This window comes from Berghia stephanieae, chromosome 4, assembly GCF_034508935.2.
Source record: "Berghia stephanieae isolate SIO BIC M18660-M18661 chromosome 4, UCSD_Bste_1.3, whole genome shotgun sequence".
In the NCBI taxonomy this organism is placed as follows: Eukaryota; Metazoa; Mollusca; class Gastropoda; order Nudibranchia; family Aeolidiidae; genus Berghia; species Berghia stephanieae.
The window spans coordinates 35,497,822-35,505,863 of record NC_088363.1 but is presented as its reverse complement, the minus strand read 5'-3'; the positions used below and the strand labels follow the sequence as shown (position 1 = coordinate 35,505,863).

At 37.5% G+C, this 8,042-nt stretch overlaps 1 protein-coding gene across 1 annotated transcript in view; it reads right to left on the bottom strand.

Annotated features, from left to right (window-relative positions):
• The window catches only part of LOC144970477 (protocadherin-9-like), a 38,340-nt gene extending 31,485 nt beyond the window's left edge, over window positions 1-6,855 (bottom strand). Inside the window, exon 1 of the mRNA XM_078910171.1 lies at window positions 6,660-6,855. The gene's annotated coding sequence lies outside the window, so the exon portion shown is untranslated. The remainder of the gene's footprint in view (window positions 1-6,659) is intronic.
• Between the last annotated feature and the right edge of the window lie 1,187 nt (window positions 6,856-8,042).

Sequence of the window (8,042 nt, the reverse complement as noted above, 5' to 3'; positions counted from 1 at the left end):
TGCAGTGGACAGAGATTAATTTATCGAAACAAATTACTAACTGGATAATAGAAACAGACTGACACACTCGAAGTAACACACACATTCACGGCAAGCGTCCATAGAGACAGCGCAGCCATATTCATTCCATATTCATTCATAGTATGCGTAGCGTGGGTCAGCGGTACGGTCTTTGCCTTTAACCGAAAGGTACCGAGTTCGATCCTAGCCAACCTTTTTGTATAGATAGTATGCAGATGACGTCACTCAGGCCTTTGTTATTGTTTTTGCCATCCGCGTTTGTGAGTTGTTTTCACTAAACTGTATTAACCAGACTATAAAAGTTCATGGTTACACAGAGTTTGTGTGTTGGTCCGTTATACTTCCGGATGGCAATGTTGTGAACTCCTTGGCCAAGCGCATTCTATCTATAGCCTGATACTGAAACAACACTCTTGTTTGTTATGACTAGGTTATCATAGCGACGGTGGAAATAAAACCCACATTTATCACCGCATTATTATATTCCTGGTTGCTGAATGTATTCTTAACTTTCGTTTTATTTATTTTTTCTTTAACCTATTATAGGCGGAGTTCCGTTTTGTTCTTACCCGGTATCATCCCTTAATAAACAGGAAAGATAACAATGTATATATATATATATATATATATATATATTATATAGTTCGAAGATGACGTCACTCGGCTCTTTGTTATTGTTTTTTGCCATCCGCGTTTATAAGTTCTTCTCCCTGAACTGTATTTACCAGACTACAAACGATCATGGTTACACACAGTTTTGTGTGTTGGTCCGTTATACTTCAGGATGGCAATGTTGTGAACTTCTTAGCCAAGCGCATACTATCTATCTATCTATCTATCTATCTATCTATAGATAGTATGCGCTTGGCTTAGAAGCTCATAACATTGCCATCCGGAAGTAAAACGGACCAACACACAAAACTGTGTGTATCCATAACGTTTATAGTCAGGTTAATACAGTTCAGTGAGCATTACTCACAAACGCGGATGGCAAAAAACAATAACAAAGACCTGAGTGACGTCATCTTCGAACTATATATATATATATATTTATATATATATATATATATATTCAGATTTATTCATTTTGTCTTTTAAAAACCCACAAAAACATATGGGTTTGCCAATACCTAATACTCGTACTTAAAGGAAAAAATAGATTTGATATATAATTCTTTTAGTCCTTCGGAGCCATTCGGCCCATGGAGCCGGAGTTTATTCCAGTTTCTATTGCGTGAAACAGACAATAGTAATTGCTTACTATTCTTTGGATAGGACGCTAGTCTATCGCATGATATATAATTAATTGGTTTATATTCATGTTTTTCTTTCTTTACTCTCCCCTGTATTTATTCTTCTTCGTACCTCCTATTCTATTAGAGAGAGTGAGGAGCACCACAGGCTTTCCCTCTCATAGCTTGTTACAGGAAATAATATTATAATATGGAGTATGATGAAGATGGTGATGGTCTTATAGGGGAATGGTGAAAGTGAAGGATTGTAACGAAAATATTTGGAAGATTGCTGTGATGATGATGATGATGATGATGATGATGATGATGATGATGATGATGATGATGATGATGCTGTTGTTGTTGATGCCGTTTTTTCGATGACTACTATGTTACTAGTGTGCATCTGTGTGAGTGTGTCTATGTCAATATTGTATTGTTATAAATATAAATGTGTATCCAAATGACAAATTGCCACTTTTTTTTAGGACAATAAAGATTTATTATTATTAATCTTTAACCAATATAGAACACAGTGAAAACTTCTACACACACAAACACACACACACACACACACACACACACACGATCATTCAAACTTTTCTTAAGAGGCACGACACTTTACAAACATTATCCCACTCCACTCAGGGGTGAATGAGTACATAGCTACAGGCTATGTGGTCTAGTGGTATGACACTCGCTTTCGGATCGGAAAGTCCTGGGTTCAAGCCTCGTGCTCAGCGCATAATTGAGTCCTTGGAAAATGCTCTTTACTCACATTCTCTCACCGTACTCAGGTGTAAAATGAGTACCTGGTCGTTAATAGCGTTGTCTTTGTCCGAAAAATTGTAATATCGCCTAACAGGCGTCATGTCTCGTCCTACATGTTAAATATTGCTGTTGACCAGGGACCCCTTGTAAAGCGATTTGAGCACATTTAGTGGATATTGCCCTATATAAAGATCAATTTTTAAAAAATTTACAGGCATTGCACATATTATAAGAGTGTTTGTTCAAACTTTGACCCCTGCGCTATATAATAAAGCTCTAGCTCAACACTCGTAGATAACGGAAAACAAAATTTAAAAGATATTTAATCTAGTCTTGCCATTAATGAGTTAATGTTCTTGTCTGTCACTCATTTACTCTCTCTCTCTCTCTCTCTCTCTCTCTCTCTCTCTCTCTCTCTCTCTCTCTTTCTCTTTCTCTCTCTTATTATCTTCGTTCTCTTCTTTAACCAATTACGACGATTCTGCCCATAATTTGAAAAAAAAAAAAAAAAAGAAACACGATTTAACAATTTTGGCCAGAAAACTCGTCCTTCAATTATATTATATTGATCGATTAAAATGACTTGTCAAAAACTCTCAAACTTGGAACTTCAATGGAAGTCTGCAAGGACATCCCAGGTTTGAAAGTTTTCGACAAAGATAATTTTAATAGATCGATATTTGAAGGACGAGTTTTCTGGCCATTTAAAAAAAAAAAGTGTTTTTCATAGTTTGGCTGAATAATGAGTATTTCTACACGCATGAGTCATTCCAACTTTTCGTTTTCTCTGGCATTTTAGAGAGTTTTTGTATTTCATTCTGTTCAGGAGGTTATCGTACGTTTTGAAACAAGAAGAGCTTTGTTGCTGGATTGTTGTCATCATTTTATTGCCAAGATTGTTATTGTTTGTCAGTTGTTACACCACCCTGCACCCCCCCCCCCCCACTAAATTGTTTGTCAGTTGTTACACCACCCTGCACCCCACCCCCCACCAACGCACTAAAATAAAAAGACGAATGACGAATGCCAGCAAGCAAATTGCATGCTTTGTTTGGAGCAGTTGCAAGAATTATTAGAGATGGCCGAACGGGTGGCTCGTACAATGTGTAAGAAATTAAAAATTAAAAACCGGGGGAAATGTAGAACAAAATTTTAACACGAGAAAAATAATAGATCAACCAAAAAACAAGAGAAAACAAACCCAGAACCCCCCCCCCCCCCCCCCCAAAAAAAAAAAAAAAAAAAAAAAAAAAACCAAAAACAAAAACCAACCCCCCCCCCCAAAAAAAAAACAAAAAAAAACAAACAAAAAAAAACAAAAAAAACAAACAAACAAGCAAACAAAAAGCAACCCCCCCCCAAAAAAAAAACCCCACAAAAAACCCCTCAAAAAGCAACTCCTCTCCACGACCACCCCCCCCCCCCCCCCCCAAAAGAAAAACAAAACAAAATAAAAACAAAAAAAAAAACAAACAAACAAAAACAACAACAAAAAAAAAAGAAAAAACAAACTAACAATAAATGTGAATAACCCCCAATAAATAGGGAAAAAAACCCAAACAAACAAACAATACAAAAATAATTAACCCCTCCCCCCCCAAAAAAAAAAAAACCCCCAAAAACCCCCAAAAAACCCAACAAAACCCAAAAAAAGAGCAAAATAAAACGAAACAAAACAAAAACAAGAAGCATAAGTTTAGAGAAAAAGTATGAAACACTCTTGAACAGTTTCGGCATCCGCAATGCACTTCTCAAGGCCGTACTAGTTGATTTATTCTCACAACAGACTGTATGTATCCTGTGCCGGTTTTGCTCCGTCTTCTTTCTCTTTTTTCTTTTCTTTTCTTTACCTTAGCACTTAAAAAAATAATATGCGAGGTCCAAATAAATAGCTCTGTTAGTAGAGCACTCGCGTTTCATGCAAAGGGACCAAGATCTATTCTGGGCAAAGTCGAGAATATTTCCTGACCCCTTGTAAAGCGTTGTAAAGGGGCAGCCTGACTCAGCGGTACGATCTTTGCTTCAAACCCGAAAGGTACCGAATTCGATTACCCGCTGCTACGCTGTGTGGCCTTCAGCAAGTCACCTCGCCCTCGCTCAATTTGATATGATTACAATGATTTCACAGACTATTTTTGATGATGTATAGTCTTGTGGTATTACACCTTCGGATCGGAAGGTCCAGGGTTCGAGTCCCCGCTCTGAAAAAAAGGGGGGGGGGTGCATTGGGTTCTTAGAAAAGGCTATTTACTCACATTCTCGTCTCGCCGAACTAAGGAGTAAAATGAGTACCTCGCGTTAACAACTTTGCATCTGTCGGGATGTAACAAAATGTAATATCGCCTAAAAACGTCATGCCTCGTCCAACATGTTAAATGTTGCTCTTGGCTTGGGATCCGTTATAAAGCGCTTTGAGCACGTAAGTTGGATATTGCTCTGTACAATTCTCTATACAAGTTTTTCTTTTTTCTTTTTCTTTTTTTTTACTTTAATAAGGATAAATCATAATTCGATTTCACATACTATTTTGTGATAAATGGACACATGCCTAACTGATCACAATACGTTTCACTGCAATGGTTGGAAGAACTAGCCGCCTCGGCAAATTCACCTTTTTATAATCTCATCTCAACGTGATATCTTACTAAGAGCGTGTTTAAGGACGGAATAATCAATTCAGAAAACACAAATTAGGAGTCGCAGGTGTCATGAAAAGTAAACAAGCATCTTTTATCACAGACGGTGTCAGGGAAGGTTAAGGAGACCAAAAAGTGGTACCGCTGGAAATACCAGACTTGGTGGTGGCAGGCCAGCCAATCCCTAAAAGACTTCAACAGTCGTAACGTCACTTCCCTCGTAATGACGCATGGTAACTTAGTAACTGGCTCTAAACAATCGGAACAATGGCGGACGCCCTTATGAAATATTTCTCTGACAAGCATAAAAGCGTATCCAGAGGGGGAAAAAACATTGTAAATCTGATCATGTTTTGACTTTTACACATTCTGATCTCAAGACATATGGAAAGTTCTAGTCAGCATGAAGAATAAAAGTACCGATTTTCTTTGTTTAGAACCACGATGGCCGCGTTGCTGACAATTGGTCTCTCGGACTTGTTGGCTTTGATTGTACGACTATAATGTGGTCTAGTGGTATGACTCTCGCCTTAGGACCGGAAGGTCCTGGATTCGATCCAGCTCTGAGCCGCGCATAGTTGAGTCCTTGGAAAAGGCTTTTTACTTAATTCTCGCACACAAAAAATGTAATATCGCTAACAGGCGTCGTGGCTCAGTTGTACTAGGTTGCTAGTTTTTGAGTCAGGAATTCTTGGGTTCGGATCTCGATACAAAGGAGACAATTACTAATTGAATCATTACTCCAGAGCTTAAACAAAATAATTGAGCTTTTATATAGCGCAATACCCACTAAACGCGTTAAAAGCGCTTTACAAAGGCTACCTGGCCAGCAGTAACACTTAACATTTAGGACGGGACAACGCTGTTAACGGCCAGGTACTCATTTTACACCTGAGTACGGTGAGAGGATGTGAGTAAAGAGCCTTCTCCAAGGACTCAACTATGTGCCGAGCGAGGCTCGAACCCAGGACGTTCCGATCCGAAAGCGTGTGTCATTCCACAAGACCACATAGCCGCACTAAAAAATATCCTTTCCTTAAAGCTTAACTATCATTTTGATTATTTCTGTGCATAACAAATAGCCTTGAATAAGTTTCAGCCTTTAAACAACAACAACAACAACAGCCACGATAGCCACAACAACAAGAACAACAACGATAGCCACAACAACAACAACAACGATAACAACAACAACAACCACGATAACAAACAACAGACACGATAACAACAATAACAACAAACACGATAACAACAACAACAACAACAAGATAACACGATAACAACAACAACAACAACAACAACAACCACCACGATAGCCACAACAACAACAACAAACACGAAAACAACAACAACAAACACGATAGCCACAACAACAACAACAACAAACACGATAACAACAACAACAACAAACACGATAAAAACAACAACAACAACAACAAACACGATAAAAACAACAACAAACACGATAGCCACAACAACAACAAACACGATAGCCACAACAACAACAAACACGATAACAACAACAACAACGATAAAAACAACAACAAACACGATAAAAACAACAAGAACAAAACCAAACCAAGGCACAACAAAACAAATCTACCCTCTTAACTATAATATATTTTCCTATACACTCATTTTTTAAAGAATTTTAGCCACACCAATATACTACCGTTTTGAGACATTGGGTTACAATTGCATATAATTACAGATGGATTCATTATCACGGAACTATTATAATATAGAATTAGAACGATATAATAATATATGAAATCGTGATTTTCAGTTTGTTTTTATATATCAGTCACAAAAAACGAGAATATTCCACACGCCCAATGTCTTGATTCAGTTCAATCCAAAAGATACCTCCTTCTCAGGTTTACAACACAATTAATTGCTCAAAATTATAAACAAAAGAGATTGATAAACACATAAAAGGTTTCAAATCTTTTTTTTTTTTTTTAATGCATTAATTTTATCCCATTTTCTATCTACTCACCATGGAAATATGACGAATTTCATCCACAACGTTCGCACTTTACACTTTAAAAAACCCAAAAAACAACCAAAACCAGTCGACATTTAAAACGATACTCCAATTTCTCGAACATGTAAAACTTTGATAATTATCATAATTATTGCTGCTGCTCGCTCCACCACCATGCAGTCCAAAGCCGCGTGCGAGCTTATACAGCGAATGAAACACCGCTTAAAGTCAAAGGAGTACCTAGATAGAGATGGTTGTGAAATCCCCTCACGCTTCATTCAACTCAACGAGAGGGGGGGGGGGGGGGGGGGGGGGGGTGGGGGGGGGTGTGTACACCAGGGTTGCCAGATAATATTTTATAAATAATCCAAGCCGTTACGAAAAAAAAAATCCAAAAAAATCAGCGAATCCCAGGTTTTAGAGGGTTTTTTTTTATCCCCCCAAGATGAGTGTCATTTAAATCAATCGATAATATATTTGAAGGACGAGTTTTCTGGCCAAATATTTAAATATTATGGGTATTTCCAGAGTACGACAGAAGACCGCAAAACCGTACTTTTTCTATCTTACCCTAATAGCTAGAGAACTAGAAACATGTCATCACAAGAATAATGGTAATAATTATTGTTAATCAAAATGTGTTACTGTTATTGTATGAAATAATATGCGGTTTTAACAATTTCTTCCAGGCAAATAATAAAAAAAATAATCCAAAACAATCCAGACTTAAAATTTCAATCCAAAGACGTCAAAAATAATCCAAAATTATTATCTAAAAAATTTTTTTTTTAAAATCCTAACTTACAATGTCAATCCAAAGACGTAAAAAAATGATAATTAAAAAATAATAAGAATAGGAGGTTTGGATTAAAATAATCCAACATGGCATCCCACCAAGAATAGACGGAATGTGAAATGAATTGGAAGAGCGTTTTCCCACTTTCTCCATAAAATTCCGCCTTGGCTAGGGCAGGATAATATAGACTATAACTCTCAGCTCGTTTTCAGCTTACCCGCTATTTCAGTGACTTTTCCATCAAAAGAAACGTATAATAATCATTATTACTCGACTCGCTCTTTCTACAAAATATTTAGCACTCTTATCATAATTGGCACACACACACAAAGACTCACACATGCATGCGCATAGACTCTCTCTCTCTCTCTCTCTCTCTCTCTCTCTCTCTCTCCCCCTCTCTCTCTCTCCATCTCTTTCTCTCTCGTGTTCTTTTTGTTGTTGTTGTTCTCCTCTGTCCTTTCGTTAACTTCCATTCCTCCTACTGATAATACCTCCCCCCCCCCCACCCCTCGCTCTCTCTCTCTCTCTCTCTTTCTTTCTCTCTCTCTCTCTCTCTTTATCTTTCTATCTCTCTCTCATCTCTCTTTCCTCTTTTT